Below are 18,023 nucleotides of genomic sequence, written 5' to 3'. Positions count from 1 at the left end.
GCTTTAGAATATACACTTTTACCCTCCCACACATTTCCACATTAACAACATATTTCATTACTGTGGTACATTTATTACAATTGATGAACACATATTGAAGCATTGCTACTAACCATGGTCTATAGTGTACATTATAGTATAGACTTTGCACTGTTTGATAGGTTTTGATAAAATGGATAATAGATGGTATCCATCATTGCAATATCATGCAGAACGATACCAATATCACAAAAAATGCTCCATGTTACACCTATTCTTCCCCCTTCATCCCCCAATACCCTCTGGTGGCCATTGACTTTCCATTGCTAGAATCATAATACATCTACATTAGTCTGTAGTTGCACTTCCCCCTTACGTTGCTCATTGCTCAATCTTGAAGATTTGGGGATGGTGATACCCACTCTGTTTCTGATTGAGAGGGGGTTTAGATCCCATGGGGCAAATGGATGGAATGGTATTGGTTGCAGTTGTAGATACTTCCTATTTTTTGAAATGGGTGTTTTTCATCATCATCCTTTTGTTAGTTGTCCTGCGTGAGTCTGAAGAACATGAGAGTAGATGTTGCAACTCTGCTGAGATTCATGGCTCAACTGACATATGAACAGACTGAAGATTGAAGTCTCTGGGACATATATTTAATGAGTATAGTGTTAATCAAAAGTTCAAATTAAAGAAGCAGAAGAATTATTTGTAGGAAAATTATAAAGTGTCTAACTCTTTTACATTAATGATCATATATGCCAAATTAAGGCCCTCTGACAGGGTGCCAAATTCCTGAGATTGTCTGCATTACCTATATTGTCTAGATGCCTGTAGAGCCCTCAGGAGCCCTGTTGTTTGTGGCACTGTTTCTGTGGCAATCAATGAGATCCTGTTGAGATGGGCAAGCACAACCTCTGGAATGATCTCACAACTCACTGTGAAATCTCTTAGCCATAAATAGTCATTTGCATTTACCATTTTCCCTTTTTGGGTCAAGGTCTTTTTCCAAACCTATCATGGGGTGCTTGGTAATAATCCCTTGAGGCTTGGAGGCTCTTTCTTGGGAGTCATGGTCCATGCTGAGTGGAAGGTAGTGTATTTATATGCTGATTTTAGATTAGAGAGAGGCCACATTTGAAGAACAAGAGGCTTTCCAGAGGTAACTTTTAGGCAATATATAATATTATGCTAAGTTTCAATTTCACAAGAACAGGGTTCATAAGTCCAACCATCAATATTAAGGGCCCGGCATACCGGTCCGACCTCATTCACTAGAAACTGCCCATGTACTCAGGGGATTCTTGTCATTCTTTCAGAGACTGTAGCAGCCTTTCTTAGGTTAGGAATTCAATATTCTTTTGCTTATTGTATGGGTCTCCACTCACCAAGACAGTGCCCCATAACCACTTGAACATATTCATTTGCCATAAAGGCATGTCACAGGTGCACACCTCCCCACACATCCACCAATCACAACACCAGTGACTATTTGTTTTTTCACTTTATTTTCTGAGAAGCTTTAGGTGACAGAAAAATCACATAGAAAATAAATGGAATTCCCATACACTTCCCTCCCTTTTTCACCCCCATACCCTCCTCTACCAATAACATTCAACATGAATATGGTACCTTCATTAAAATAGATGAACAACTATTGATGCATTGCTCCTACCCACGGTCAATTGTTTACATTATGGTTTACCTTTTGCACCATATAATTTTATAGGTTCTAACAAAATGTATAATGGCCTGTATCCATCATTGCAAGATCATGCAGAACAATTCCAGTACACCAAAGATGCCCAATGTTCCACCCATTCCACCTTCCCCTTCCCTTGGAACTTATGGCAATCACTAAGTTTCAGTTTTAAAGAATAAAGTTCATAGTTACTTGCATTAATATTGGGGATTTGACATACTGGTCAGCTTTCTTTTTTTAGGCACTCCCTATATATTGGAGATGTTTGACTCCCCAGGATGGGAGTTTAATATTTTCTTGTTTAGTGTGTGGGTCTCCACCCACAGATATAACATACTATGACAAGATGGATGCATTCATATCCCATAGAAGAATGCCTCAGGTACACTGTTTCCCACATACCCCCCATCACCAATGCCTAGCACCAGTGATCCTCCCTGCCATACTTGCCAAAGTAATCATTCCCATCCTTGTAGTTTCAACTACAGACCTACAAATCCCCAGAGTTCACTTAACCTTCTTCTAGTCCTCCCCTCAGTTCCATGGATAGTTCATCCCAACCTCCCTCCTGCTCACCTTCACATTCCAGAACCATCAACCCCACTCACATCACTATACCACTGTATTAGTCAGCTAAAAACAGTGTTGGTGCAAAGTATCAGAAATCTGTAGGCTTTTATAAAGTGTATTTTGGGTAAAATCTTACAGTTACAAGGACCTAAAGAGTTCAACTCAAGATTAATTGCTCACCAAAGTCTTTTGCAATGTGTTGAAGCCAGTTGACAGAAGACATCTGCGAGGGTTCAGCCTTTCTCTCTCCTCTTAAGGATCCTTGGGCCCAACTTCTGATCTCAGTTGTAGGCTGAAGGGCTCTTTTCTTTCCAGGACTGCTCAGCTGCTCAGAACTCTGGTCTCCTCAGCTGCCATCTACCAGATAAATAGCTCATCTCTCTTCTCAGGGCCTTTGCTGTGTCCATGGAGCTGTCTCTCTTCCACTATATATTTCCTTCCTTCTTCTTGGTTGAGTGTCTATTTATATAGCTCACCAAGGCATTAGGGACTTAACTCTGTGTGCCTTGATGATGTATTTAAACCAAAATGCTATCTTGATTTAATCAAATAAATGTAAATATTTTGAGTTTAAATCAATCAAAGTGTGCCATGACCAAAGGAACATAATCTATATCTTTTTGGAATTCATAAATATCAAACTACCACAACCACCATCACCCCTTTCTGCTACCAAACCATCTCTTTCCACCTAAACATGAGTTTTGGCTATTTTGAGTATAGGCTTACCCTACTCTACTCCCTTTCTATCGCCTGATAACCTATCTTCCAGACTCTAACTCTGCGAGTCTGCTCAGTAGGCTTAGGTCATATCAGTGAGGTCATGAAATATTTTTTCTTTAGTAACTGGTTTACTTCTCTCAACATAAGGTCATCAAGATTCATCAATGTTGTTGTGTATGTTAGTACATCATTCCTTTCTATAGCTGAGTAATATTCCATTGTATGTATATACCATATTTTGCTTATCCATTCTTCTGTTAATGGATACTTGTGTTGATTCCACCTTTCGGCAATACTGAATACTGAATACGTCTATGCACATTGTTCTGCATATATCTGTTTGTGTCCCTGCTTTCAGTTCTTCTGGGTATATATTCAGCAGTAGGATTGCTGGATTATATGGCAATTCTGTAGTTAACTGTCCTCCACAAGGTTTTACCATTCTATATTCTACATTCCAACCAGTAGTGAAAGAGTTCCCATTCCTCCACATTCTGTCCAACACTTGTATTTCTCTGTTCATTTAATAGCTGTCAGTCTAATAGATACAAATTGATATCTCATTGTACCCTAATAGCTAGTGATGTTGAGCGTCTTTCCATGTGCTTTTCTGCCATTTGTATTTCCTCTTTGGAAAAGTGTCTATTCAAATCTTGTAATCATTTTTAAAATGGGTTGTTTGTCTTTTCATTTAAAAGATGTAGGGTTTTTAAAAATATATGGTGGACATTAGGCCCTTACTGGATAAGATATTCCCAATTATTTTTCCCCATTGGGTAGGCTGCCTTTTCACTTTCTTGACAAATTCCTTTGAAGTGCAAAAATTTTTAACTTTGAGGAGCTCCCATTTACCTGTTCTGTCTTCCATTGCTCATGCTTTGGGTATAAAGTTTATGAAACCATTTCTTACTACAAGATATTTTAGATGCTGCCCTCCATTACCTTCTAGGAGTTTTATGATATTGGTTCTTAAATAATTAACCCATACTGAGTTAATTTTTGTATAGGGCGTGAGATGGCGATTCTCTCTCATTCTTTTGAATACAAATGCCAAGTTCCCCCAGCACCACTTGTTGAAGAGGTCATTCTTTACCAGTTGGGTAAGCTTGGTGGCCTTCCAACTGGAAGAAGGTTTGGTGATCCCTCAGAAATTTTAGTACCCAGTTACCATTGGACCTGGCAATCCCATTTCTAGGTATATACACAAAAAATTGAAAGTAGGGACTCAAACTGGTACTTGTACATTGATATTCATATCAGCATTATTTATGATTGACAAAAGATAGAAGCAACCCAAATATCCATTAACCAATGAATAGACAAATAAAATGAGGCATATATACACCAATGAATTTCTGATACATGCAACAACATAGACAATCTAAACATTCACCTTACTCATTGTGTATTACTATCCTCTCTATATATTTCCTCACTTTTACAGTAAAGCTAATTAAAACTTCTACATACTTTAAACATCAGTAGTCCACTCAGTCCTCCTCTTATCTCTTTTAAGAATGCACCACCTACCACAAGATCTTGAAGATATCTTCCTACAATTTCTTCTGGAAGTTTTATGGTTCTTGCTTTTCTTTTTAGGTGTTTGATCCATTTTGAGTTGATTTTTGGACAAGGTGTGAGATAGGGGTCTTCTTTCCTTCTTTCAGCTATGGATATCCAATTCTTTCAGCACCGTTTGTTGAATGGATTGTTCTGCCCGAGCTGTGTGTGTTTGACAGGCAATCAAAAATCACTGGACCATACATGTGAGGGTCTGTTTCTGAACCATCAATTTGGTTCCACTGGTCTATTGTGTCTGTCTTTAGGCCAGTACCATGCTGTTTTTACCACTACAGCTAGATAATATGATTTAAAGTCTGGAGATGAGGGTTCACTTTTCCTTTTTTGTGGTTTCTGCCTATTCAGGACCCCTTGCCCTTTCAAATAAATTGGATGATCATGTTTTCAATTTTTTCCTTAATGCTGGTGGAATTTTTATCAGGATTGCATTGAATCTGTTTATCAATTTGAGTAGAATTGACTTCTTAATGATATTTAGTCTTCTATTTCATTAGGATGGGATGTTCTTCCAGTTATTTAGGCCTCTTTTGATTTCTTTTAATATTGAGATGCCGTTTTCTGAAAACAAGTGTTTTACATCATTGGTTAAGTTTTTTTTCCTGACTATTTTAGTTTTATCTGCCATATTTTATTCTCCCCAGTCTTTGGACACTTTTAGTTACATTTATTTATATAATCTTCATTTTAGAGTCTCTTCCAGTCCTCTCTCTCCTATCTCTTCTTTTTAGGCTCTAGCATGCCCTTTAGTATTTCCTGAAAATCTGGTCTCTTTCTTAGAAAGTCTCTCAGTTTCTGTTTATATGTGAATATTCTAATCTCATCCTCAATTTTGAAAGACAGTCTGCCAGATATAAGATTCTTGGCTGGAAGTTTTTCTCTTCAGTATCTTAAATATATCAGAACACTGTTTCTTGCTTCCATGGCTTCTGGTGAGAAATCAGCACTTAATCTTATTAGGTATCTCTTATATATTATGCTCTTTTTTTCTTTTGCTATTCTCAGAATTCTCTCTTTGTCTTTGGCATTTGACATTCTTTTAGTTTTAGTATGTATCTCAGAGTTGGTCTATTTGGATTTTTTCAGATGAGAGTACATTGTGCTTCTTGGACATAGATATCTATGACCTTCAATAGGGTTTAGAAATTTTATACCATTATTTCTTCAAATATTCCTTTTCCTCCTTTTCCCTTCTCTTTTCCTTCTGGGACACCCATGACACTTATATTCTCACACCTTTTGCTGTCATTTAGTTTCCTGCAAACTTGCTCAATTTTTTCCATTCTTTTCTTCATCTGTTTTTTGTGTATTCACTTTCAGAGGCCATTTCTTCAAGCTCACCAATCCTTTCTTCTGCCTCCTCAAATCTGCTATTATATGATTCCAATGAATTTTTTAAATTTCATTTATTGCACCTTTCATTCACACATGATCTGCTATTTTTCTATGTATGCTTTCAAATTCTTCTTTATGCTCATCCAGTGTCTTTTGAATATCCTTAATCTCTTTAGCCATCTCATTGAATTTATTAGGGAGATTTGTTTGAGCATCTATGATTAGTTGTCTCAACTCCTTTATGTCATCTGGAGGCATATCTTGTTCCTTTAACTGGGCCATAGTTTTATGTTTCTTGGTGTGGAATGTGATTTTTTGCGGTGTCTTCACATACGGCTTACTAGAATATTTATTCTGGGTACAGTTTATCTGTTTAGTTTAGAGCTCCCTTCCCTTTCTCTCTAGCTGGTTGTGCAATAGGAGCCAAGAATATAGTGGTGTTCAAGCTGCCCTCATTGCACCAGGGACCAATGGAGCTTCTTCCAATTTTCTCCTTTGCCAGGGGTAGGGGCAAGTCACAGCTGTTTGGAATAATCCAAGTAATGCCGACCTAGACTGTATTTGCCCAGAGAGACTGATGCAACTTCACACCCCTTTCTCCCCTGCCTGGGGTGAGGATGGTGCTGCAAGTGTGGCCAGCAATCTATGCTGTGCGGTTCCAAGATGATGGCAGTTGTCCTGGTAGACTTCCAATTTTAGGTCTATGCCAGCCAAAGTTATCTGCAGTTTCCTGGATAGGGCTGCCAGAGGCAGGGCTGAAGCCTAGGGAGTGCTGTAAGCCAATCTGGGCAAATGAAATTGCTTCCTAAGGTCACTGTGATTTTGTGTCAGCCAGACTTCCCTCAGGCTGGGGCAGAGTTAAAAACGCGGCCATCAGCCTCTTCCCGGCTTGGGCTGATTCACACCCCAGCTGTTACCAGGTTTATATCTTAGCTAGCCAAGTCTACCAATCAGTAGCCAAAATCAGAAGCTAGCTATCTCCTCCTCCCCTTTTTTTTGGGAAATAGAGCTTCCAATTCCAGCCACAAAATAGCTCCTGGGGTGGCTCATGCTGCTAGAGTAAGGTAATCACTGGCCTCCACAGCTTGGCTGGTAATTTCCGGGAGAGGCTGGCACAGGATCCCGCAGGTTTCTCCCTCCCAGAGGTGATGTTGCAGCCCAAGTTAGAGCTGCAATCTGGTCTGGATGGAAAAAAGCCAGTCCCCACCAGCTCTGTGATTTTCAGTCTGCCCCACTTCCCTTTGTGCAAGTAATGGAGTTAAGATATCAGCTACCAGACTCTTTCTGGCTTGGACAGCCTCAAACTACAGCTTTTCTCAGGATTATAATTTTGCCCACTGAATTTACTCATCAGTAACTGAAATTAGTGCCCCACTTTCTCTTTCTCCCTGTTTTAGGCAAGTGGAGCTTTCAATTCCAGTTGCAGAATAGCTCCTGAGGTGGCTTGTGCCTCCAGTGGAGGATGGGCATGGCCTCCATGGTGTGGAGCGCTGTACTTGTGAGTCTTCTCTGCAGATGGACAGTCTCCTCCTTCCATTCCTTCAAGGATGTTGCAGGATGCTCTTCTGACCTCTTGGAGCCCCCAAACAGGTGCTTCAGCTAGCTTCAGAGAGCTCTGGGTGTTTGCTAACTGCCCTGTAGCAGGAGCTGACTCTAGGAGTTCCTTACTCCACTGCCATCTTGCTGGTTCAACTTGTCCAGGCACTTTTATCTCATCTAACTCCAACTACAAACTCAAATGTTCCTCTAGTGTTCAGAAAGTTACACAGATAAACACAGAATAGTTAAACAACGCTGTCAATATCCCTTAGTAATGAAAAAAAATGGAGAGGAAAAAATGCTCAGTCATAATCATATCTCCCCAAACTAAACCCATATTCTTTTTTCAACTTTAGTTTTATTATAGTACCAAATTTGCTACAAAACATTACAGTATTGTTGTTAACTATAGTCTATCAATTACATTAGTTATATTTTTCCCATATATCACCACATGTATAACATCTTGTAGTAGAAGAACATATCTCTATTTATATTATTAATCACAATCCTCATTTCCTGCCAAAATCAATGTTATACAGTCCCTTTATTAACATCCAACTGCCCTCCAACTAACATTATTCTCTCCTAGACTTCTCTTTCAGCCACAATCACATCCATAAATCAAAAGTGTTTTATTCAATTCATTATAGTGGGTCACCATCAAGCCCAACTATTATCATATAAGCATTCAACTTCCATCCAATGCCATCTTCCACTTCTCATCCCACATTCCATCTCCCACCTACCTACCCTTCAGTTTTACATATTTAAATATAGGCTATCTGTAAAATACTTACCTTATTCATTTTCAATTGTTTCACTTGGTTATAAATTTATGCATCTCACAAGAATAAGAATTTCTTTCACACCAACAAAAAATTAGTTTTCTCTGAATTTCTCTTTCTGTACTCTTTAATATAAACATTATATCTAATTACTTATAAGAATTTCATTTGAATTTTGAATGATATGTATTGAACAAAATTTAAGATGCTATTCTTTTCAAGTATTTTTGCCATTATTTTATAGGTAATATTTCCTTGTATTTCCCTAGCTCTGGAAAGCTCATAATTGTTCTATATGTTTGAGTGTTGATTAGGATAAATCTCAATATTGGAAGTGAAGATAAATGGCAATTTTTGTTCTACTTCTTGACTACATAAAGCATTCATTTATTGATTTATATATATCTGCACTATAATTTCTTCATTTTCCAATTTCTTCTATTCCCAATGGGGAGAAAACTTTCTAGGAGTCAAAGAATTTTTGATAATTTCATAAATCTAGATGAAGCATTTAGATTTTAGTTTCTTAAGCATCTTCATAAAAGATACTCATTATTTTTGAATTTCAAAATTTCCTGAAAGCGTACAGATGCATATAGTACAAATAACATTGTCATGATATTTTTATATTCATTCCTGTATAATCAGGAAGTGTTGAGTTTTGATCTCTATAAAGATAAAAAATATGTGATGTGACAACTCAGATTTCAATGGTATTTACCTGACTTATACTTGGAGAATTGCCTTCATTATGATCTAGATATTTATAAACTACAAGTTACTTACCTTATGCACCACATGTTAATAGCATTTTTCAAATAAAAGCATTTTCATAATGAGATTCAAATATTAAATGATTATATTATCATTTTATAATACAATAATATGCTTAATTATTTGAATGCAAAATTTAATTGATGTTCTTTTCTTGAGAAATATTTAAAGCATAAAGGCAATTTGGAAATTATATGCATCTGTTAATATTTCCCACTTTCACTTCTACTCACAAAAGTTACTATTTTTTCATATTGCTCATAAAAAGCTTAAGGATATTAATTGTAAAAAAAAAAATAAAGAGAAAGATAAAGAAATCTTCCCTGGGGAGTGGTGTTTGGGAGATTCAATTATATACCAAAGAAAAAAGAAAAAATGTTGACTGTGAATTGCTTTGAATACAAATCTGAGGGGACTTCTCCCAAAAGAGGAGAAATTATTTAAACTCTATGAGGGTTGCCAACAAGAATTTCATATAGTCCACTATCCTAATGATATATTAACAATACCACTAATAAAAGGATTGACTCCAAACAAGATATTTCTCTTACTTCCATAGGGAATATGTCAGTATTCCATTAACTTTCTGGTTTCTCAACCATAAATCTAAGAGGAGGTATTTAAATGGCTCTTATTTATTTTTATCTTGAAACAATCTTAAATTTTAAAAATTTACATATACAGAGACAGAGAAATTGTTTCCTGAATCATATAATGCCTGTTTCCACACCCAGTACAAGTGGTGTGTAATGCCTACAACAAACAGAACATTCACAGCATAGCCACAAGGCAATGATCAATATCAGTGCATTAACTTTGATAAATTTCCAGATTTTGCTAGTTTTACAAAGGTTCTATGGGGGAATGGCACCCTGGAAAGTCATATCCCATCATTTTGATTATGACTTTTAAAATTTCAGTGAGTATCTTCAGCAGTTTATTATTTTTTGCTTGCTCTCACTTGTGATTACCTTTAACCATGAATCATGAGATATATACTAGCAAGGTCACATGCTTTCAAGTTTATCTTTGTTTACATCTGAGTCCAAATAAGAGGATTGTCATTTGCAATGGCTGCATAACTAAGTTCTGATCACTGTGGCCTCTATTAAATAAATTTTGAATCAGTGGTATGTTTAAATTGCATGGATAGTATGCAATCTATACCCAACCATTCTTTATAAAATCAAAATTTTGCTTCATTTTGCATTTCATGAATCCCAGTAAAGTCAAATATATTGGTCAAAACTTGTTTCATGTTGCTATCTTGTGATAATATCTGTGAGGACTAATTGACACTTTCTATTTTTCTAGATATTACAGATATTTGTTTTTACCTGCTGAACCATCCAACTTATGATTAAAAAAAAAAAAAAACTTCTTTCATCACTTTTAGGACTTTTGTACCAGGAAAAAATCTGACTACCACCTTTTAGAAAGTAAAAGACCCTTCACCTTCCTAATATTATTAAGGATGGATACTACTGATATCATAAACATGTATAGGTTGCTATTGCTTTCCTTGGCCTACTATTTTCTTTGGAATGGCCAAATAATTTAATTCAAATGTTTTAATGGTACAATTAAAATAATCCAATAAGTGTTCAGCTTTACTTTTCTCAATATACTAATTTCTTCAAAGATCAGGCAAGGTGTTGTTTAAAAAACGTGCCTCTTCTGGTGTTGGTGTATACTCAGGGGGCCTGAATCTCTGGACTGTCCATGTGACAGCCAGGTCCCTGAATCTCAACAGGCTTGCAACTCCTACCCTCTGGTTTATTGGACTTACTCCAGAAAGCTAACAGGGTGGTGAAGACGGTCAACCCCATACCAGGGAGCCAAGAGTTCCTACAATTGCAAGCAGGAGAATTGTATCCATCATCCATGTAGAATCTAAGCCCCCTCTCGATATAGAGGTAGAGTGGACATAACCATCCCAGGGTCCACAGGGTGGAGGAATAGAATATGCATTAGAGTGGACTTACTGATATTCTACTATGGAACTATTATGATCAGTAATGGAAGAAATTATAGCATTGATGTGGAGAAAGTGGCCACAGTAGCTGCTGAGGGTAGGGAGAGGGAAGAAGAGATATGATGTGAGGGCATTTTCAGGACTTGGAGTTGTCCTGGGTGGTACTGCAGGGACAGTTGCTAGGCATTGTATGTTCTTTCATGGCCCACTGGGTGGACTGGGGGAAAGTGAAAACTATAATGTAAAGTATTATCCATGTGGTGCAGCAGTGCTCCAAAATGTATTCACCAAATGCAATGAATGTCCCATGATGATGAAAAAAAAAAGAGCCCAGCAGAATGAACTGGGCCCCAACACCTGTTTTCAGAGATCTGAAAACTTGGAAACTGGCTGGCCAGTCTGGGTCAAACTTTTCTAAGAGACAAGGAAACTGGGACAATAAAGCAGATTATAGAAAACAAAAACAAAACAATTGTTTTGTCCACAGAAGTAAGTTATTTTGATGTCAAATCAAGTATTGAACAGTAAAAATTTGCCTTATGTTTACTTCCAAAACAAATTATATAATTAGAAGGAGCCCCCAAACTTGCAATGTTAACATTCTGATAAGGTTGTTAACATTAAGAAAAGGTCATGTTAATTTTGAGATATATAGTTTTTGATGTTTAGCAACCATTTGGTCTTGATTCTCAAGATGATATAGAGAGCAGCTCTCCATTTTGGTCATCAAAAAAGGAAACTTCCCACAAGGTTATCCCAAACCAAATAGATTAACAAAGTATTTATATTCTTATATAAAACTTCCAGCAGCAGACAGGAAATGCCAGGTGGCAAGATTGCTCTGGCTTTCTGTCTCCACCTCATCTATACAACAGGAACCATCCAGTGTTCGTTCCCTGTTTGACATTTTCATGTATACTCATGTCTTAGGAAAATATTAAGTACTAGTTACAAATCAGGTGATTGTACCTCACTGGTAAAAGGCTTGGGATAGTTTGTTCTCAAGGATTTACCTAATGTTCAATAAATCCCCGTTCCCACCCCAGCTGATAGTATGTTAGTGTGTGTGTATGTTCTATGGATACTTGCTTCCAAAATGCACAATTGTGTATGAAAAGAGTTGCTATGATATCTCTTTTACCACCAATGAAATGGCTGCCACCATTCCACTCCCCACCCTCCACATATATTACCACATTGACATTGTCTGGGAGTGTGAAGGACTGCAATCACACATATAAACTAGAAGTCAAAAACTGTTCCATTGTGCACTCGCTGCCTGAGGAAAAGCTTTGGAGGAGTTGAGTAGGCAAGCGGAAGCCTTCCAATTGAACAGCTTTGTTCTTCATGTGCTCTTTCTCTCACAATAACCGGTGGACTTCCACAAGCCATGGTGTGAGTCACCTGTAGCTTCTGGATACACCTCGATGGTTTTACCAGTTTCCTTTGACTAGAGAAAAAGTTTTACAGCAGGCAATGCAGACACCTGTCACTGCATATATGGACTAACACCTCACAGTGGAATGGGCACCAGAAGGCAGAGAGCAGAAGCAGTCAGTCTTTTACAAAACAGCTGTGGTACAAGTGAAGGCCAGTGTACAACAAGATGACAGCCAAAAGCCCCACACCTGTAGGCGAGATCTAATACAGGGAATGTCACGTCTTTACCTCACAGCTCCTCAGTACCCTCCACAGGTGGGTCTTTGAGGAAGCAGAAAGTAGAGTGTGGGTCCAGGGCTGAGTGCATTATAGGGATGGAACCATCATCCTTGTTTGGCATGACAACTTTCTGAAATTCTGCCTCCAGTTTCTTCTCTATTCAGTCTGTCATATGAATTAAAGTCTCTTCAGTCTCTCCAAGTGTTGGCTAAACTTTCAGTTCCACATATGGTGGTTTCCAGAAACCATACTATATTAGTCCATTTGGGAGTGGTAGAATGTTGATCTCCAAGGTTCTTCTACATTCTTGTACTTCCACAGTTAGCAGTAGGGGAGTATTGGAAACTTGTTCCATTTTCTTTTTAGTGAACTCTGTCTCCATTGTTTTCTGGAAATATTTTGACTTGGTGATTTTGTCTACAAACCTCATAATCTCACTTGCTTGACAATCTACAACATACCCTTCAGGCCCTGGAAGGAGCTGATTATCTCCCCACTGGGCTGTGGTGCATGATCTTCACCAAAGGAGCCAGAGGTGGAGGACTCCTCATCACTTTCAGACAGGCAGTACATCCTGGGTCTGCAACCTTCTTTGCCAATTTCTCCATTCTTCAGGGCTTCAACAGGAGGCTCTTTACCTAATTTGGTCAAATTCTTTTTGGTTTCAAGAGTTATCAGAAAGGACCCATTGTAGGACATTTCCATATAGATCCAGAGTCCCTGATGATAAACATATGGCTTGAAAGCCTGAAGGATTTTTGGCAGTCACTCCCATGTCAAGTTCTGCCAGAGTTAGCTCATTCATAAAGTAGAGGAGCTTTATTTTGCTGAGCTTCATTTAGATTTTCTTAGACACCAGACTGACCAATAATTCTCTCCCAAGAAATCCCCCAATATTTTTCCAAGCAAGGCATTCACCCAGGCTTCCTGTCTTCCTCCTCAGACAGTAGATCCCTTGGCAACCTTTTTCCTAGACATGGAGCTGCTCTCTGCACTCTGCACTGGGCCTTTCTTAGGGCTTCAGGTTTCTTGGGGGATGTACCTGGCCATGTACACGGCACAGTCCATAAGCATCTTCTGTCGCACACTGCCCAAGAACTCCTTCATATTTGTCTAGGACAGAACCACGTTGCCATGGCTACTGCTGTGGCTGTGGGTCAGGTGCCTGAGGAACTGCTGTATCTGCTGTGTATGGGCAAAACCCCTGTTTATTTCCAGAGACACCTGGTGGCTTCTTGATTTCTGACTTCAGTTTAGATGCCAGAATAAATCAGCTAAATGATTCCTCCTTTTCTTGGCCAGTTATCCCCAAAAAATACAGTACCTGGTCTCATTGGCCAGATCTTGTTCCCTCTTTAGGATGGTAACTTCTTAGAATCTTTGCTTACCAGCTTTTTCTCAGCAGGCGGTTTCTTTTCAGAAGTCTCCTTATCAGTCTGTGTCTTGGATGTAAAATCAACTTGTTCCCCCAATCTCTATACAAATGGGGTTCTTTTTATTCCAGATTAGTTTTTGAGTCACATTTTTAAAAGGTACATGATAAATCTTGCTCTCTGAAAGGTTGTAGATTTTCTGGCTAATGTAGGTGATCTCTGGCTTTGTTTCATTGTAGCTCACCCTCTTGGATATATTTTTATTGGATTTTGAAATTCTTAAGTTCCCACCCTCAAGCTGAACAAAGACTGAATGTATAAAAGTCACATGGTAAGTTTCTAGATCATAGTTGTAAATCTCATTCATTCATCCCTTTAATATTTCAGATTCTTTGACATCCAGAGATCTTGTGTTCCAATGTTATAGATTTTTGTGCAATCTCTGATATTTATGAACACTTGGTAGCATAAAATAACAAATTCTGCAAACTGCAGTGATGAATCCAAAGCTAATTTCCAGGAAGAGTTCATCGACTTAATGGTAAAGGGAAAGAATGGGGTTCGCAAAGACACACAATTTAATGAAACCCAAAGCTTCATTGGTAATTCTAGGTGCTTGGCAAAGTCCCCCTCATCTTCACTGTCAAGAATCATGCCATTTTCTGCAAGCACCTGTGGCTTCAGAGGGAGATCTGGGTATTTATCAACTTGACTCTCCCCATCTGTTTCTGCATCAAAATCCTCACTCTATAACTCACAGAACTCTTCATATTCTTTGCTCACTAAGGCAGACAGAGAACATTTCTAAAGAAAAAAGAACTTGTCTTCAGACCTAAATCCTTTTGACTGCTAACCTGGGAATTTTTCAGTTCCAGTGCTCCCACATATCAGTGGACTTTGAGTTGTCACTTTTGGGGATGCTGGAATCACTGCTGGAGCAATTTCCATATTCTTCTTCTTTGAAGCTGTAGTTGTTATTGCTTCCCAAGTGACCATTCAAGTCAGACAGATTGGAGAGTTCTGAAGCACTTGAAAATAAGGCTTTGGGCCAATGGCTGCCAACTTCTTCCCCTATAGTTTTCCTAAGGAGCTGAATAGGCTCATATATGATTTCTAAAAGGCACAAATTAGTGTCTTCAATGTTAGCCTCCATTTTGGGCACTTTAAAAAAGGAGCAGGTATCAGTGGGAGAAGTCAGTGGGGAAGAACGTACAGTTTGTGAATCTGAACCTGTGTTTCCTGGTTGTGTGAACTGCTTGAACAAGTGTCTATTCAGCTTGGATCAGGTGCTTATGGAACACAGTCTGACTGAAAGTATCTGTGAATACATCTCTGAGCACTGCTGCACCAAATGCAATGAATGTCTCATGATGATGGAGGAGGTTGTTGTTATGGGGGGAGTAGTGGGGTGAGGGGGCTTGGGGGTATATGGGGACTTCATATTTTTTTAATGTAACATTAAAAAAACAAACAAAGACAAAAAAAAAGTGCCTGTGGATAAAGACTTGACTAATGTCTTCATCAAGTGCCTGTACCTTGAGGGTAGGGGTGTCAGGATTATTTTGGCTCCACCTCTTTTGAAAGGGACTTCACAAGGCTCATGAAAGGTTCTGTGCTGGAAAGAATGGGGGATGAGGCACTGAATGAGAGGACAGGAGACTTGGAAGGAGAAGACAATGGGGAGGAAGAATTGGTTTTCTGATTGGCAAGGGAGAACACACTTGAAGAGCTAGCAAAGGACCCCACAGAAGATGACCCTGAGGACAGAGACAATGGCACTATACTTAATATTTTGGCTATTGGGGGAGGGGATTCCAATAGCTTTACAGCATTCTCAGAGATGGGCAAAATAACAGGAGACTGGGACATGGAGATTCCATCTGCCAGGACAGTCAAGACAAGGCCAGCAGAGCCATGGCTACTCTATTAATAATTTTTTGCTATCTACTAACTAGAGAGCTAATATTAACTGGGAAACTTTTTTTTCCCCAAAGCAAATTAATATCTTAAGAAGACAGTTTTCCTTAAAAAAAAAAAAAAAAAAAAAGAGAGAAACAGAAAACACAAATACTAGATATTCTCTTCAAAATTTAATGTATTCAAGTTTAGGTATGTTATGTTTATAACTATTTGATGATAGTTGTGTGCGGTCACCCCTCGGGCTGAAGTGTGGTTTGCTGGCCTGGCGAGGGGAGCGGCTGCGGTAGGCCTAATTCCGCTGCCCCCACAATAGGGTGGTTGGTTGGGCCCACCGCCACCCCTGAAGGAAGCTCGGCATGGGCGCAGAGTGCCCTCGGGTCTCCCCTTCTTGGCAGCCATGCTTCCGCGGCCGCCCCTCCTCCCGGATGGCGCCACACGATGCCTTTGAGGCAACACCCTTCTTCTTTCTCCCTGCGCAGGCACAGGGCAGAAAATTCCAGTCTGCCCTTTTCCCCTCCCCCGACAGCAGCAACAGCCAGGCGTGGGCGGGAAACTCAAGTCTGCCCTCCACCCCAGCAACAGCAGCCACCAATCCCTAAACCCTGCCCCTTCCCCCAGCAACAGCGACAGCCAATCCCTAACCACCACCCCTCCCCCGTCCAGTACTGCCCACTGACCTTTTGCCGGCAACCAATCAGAACAGGGTGTGGCTTCGACCAATCAGCCTTCCCCAGCACCTATAAAACTGTTGCGTCTCCCTCAATAAAGTGGACTTGCGTGTTTACCTTGTCTCCGCGGTAGTTCTTCTGCCATGCGCCCTCCAGTCCTGAGAGCCCCCGACAAGGGCCTGGCCTCCCTTGTCCCCAGTTCGTCGCCTGCTTCTTTGGGTGACCCCTTTGTCGCCGGCTTCGCCGGGCGACCCCGTCAGCCGAACCACGCAACCCCTTGTGAGACCGATCCCTCGTCTGCTGCCAGACCGACCCCTCGTCCCAAGTGGGACCGACCCCTTGTCCCAAGTGGGACCGACCCCTCATCCCAAGCGGGACCGACCCCTCGTCCAGAGCTGGACTGACCCCTCGTCTGCAGCCAGACCCCACCTCTACCGACCGAGCAAGCCGCCGCAGTTGTGAAAAGTTCTACTTGATGTAATAAAGTAGTCAACTTAGGTCCTGTTGATTTGAATATAAATCAAATTCTGTCAAATATTCTATTCATGTGGAGTCTGCATATCTATAATGAAAATAGAATCATGGAGCCAAAGCTTTTTTAATATGTAAAATAAACTACAAATACATATACGGGAATAAAGAAACAAAAAAAGTATGAAGTGCCCTGATGATGTTATTTACAACTTATATGAACATTTATAATGAATTTGAAACATGAGCATTTTCTGTATCTCTAATAAATATGGAACATTTTAAAATTTCCATTTCTTCTCAATGAGTTTGTAAATTGTTCTAGTCACTGTTTGTTTCACTGAAAATTTTCAATTTCTTTTCAAATGAGTTGACACTACTTTTTCAGAGTATATTATGACTGTATCAATATGTGAAGAATCTGTATTTTTTCCTCTTTCATTTCATTATTAGTCACCCTTTCTTATTATTTTTTCATTGATCTTCATTAATTGTTATAAAATGTATTTGTCTTTCCAATGATTAAATTTAAGTTTATATATTTGTATCTGTACTACATAAAGAAACAGGAAAGGAGGATTCTTTGAAGATGGCAAATAAGAACATTCTAGAAATCAGTCCTTCCATGAAAACAGCTGTTGAATTGACAGAAAATATAGGTATCAACTATTTTGAAATTTAGGGGTCTACTGAAACACTGTGCAGCAACAGGATTAGAGCTGGAGGAAAATGATGGCAAATTGCAGTAATTATTAGTGAATTTCCCCCTCCATGCAGTGACTACCAACTCCATCTCCCAACCCCACAGCAAGCAGCAGTGGGTTCTCAGCACAGGTTTCTGTTTTAGTTGGCTTTTGACAATGTTAGTGATAAGGACCCAGTTCTTCAAAATCTGTCGGGTTGGAAGATGGGAAGTGGAGTCGGTGCCCCAGTTGCCGGACAGTACATGTTCTGTGCCCTATTTTATTT

The 18,023-nt window shown here is 39.3% G+C and overlaps 1 pseudogene; it reads right to left on the bottom strand.

Moving 5' to 3' along the window:
- Nucleotides 1–12,632: 12,632 nt before the first annotated feature.
- On the bottom strand, nucleotides 12,633–17,847 carry LOC101441390 (testis-expressed protein 2 pseudogene; annotated as a pseudogene).
- Nucleotides 17,848–18,023: the final 176 nt, after the last annotated feature.

Source organism: Dasypus novemcinctus, chromosome 12 (assembly GCF_030445035.2).
Source record: "Dasypus novemcinctus isolate mDasNov1 chromosome 12, mDasNov1.1.hap2, whole genome shotgun sequence".
Taxonomy (NCBI): domain Eukaryota; kingdom Metazoa; phylum Chordata; class Mammalia; order Cingulata; family Dasypodidae; genus Dasypus; species Dasypus novemcinctus.
This window is presented reverse-complemented; position numbering and strand designations above follow the sequence as displayed.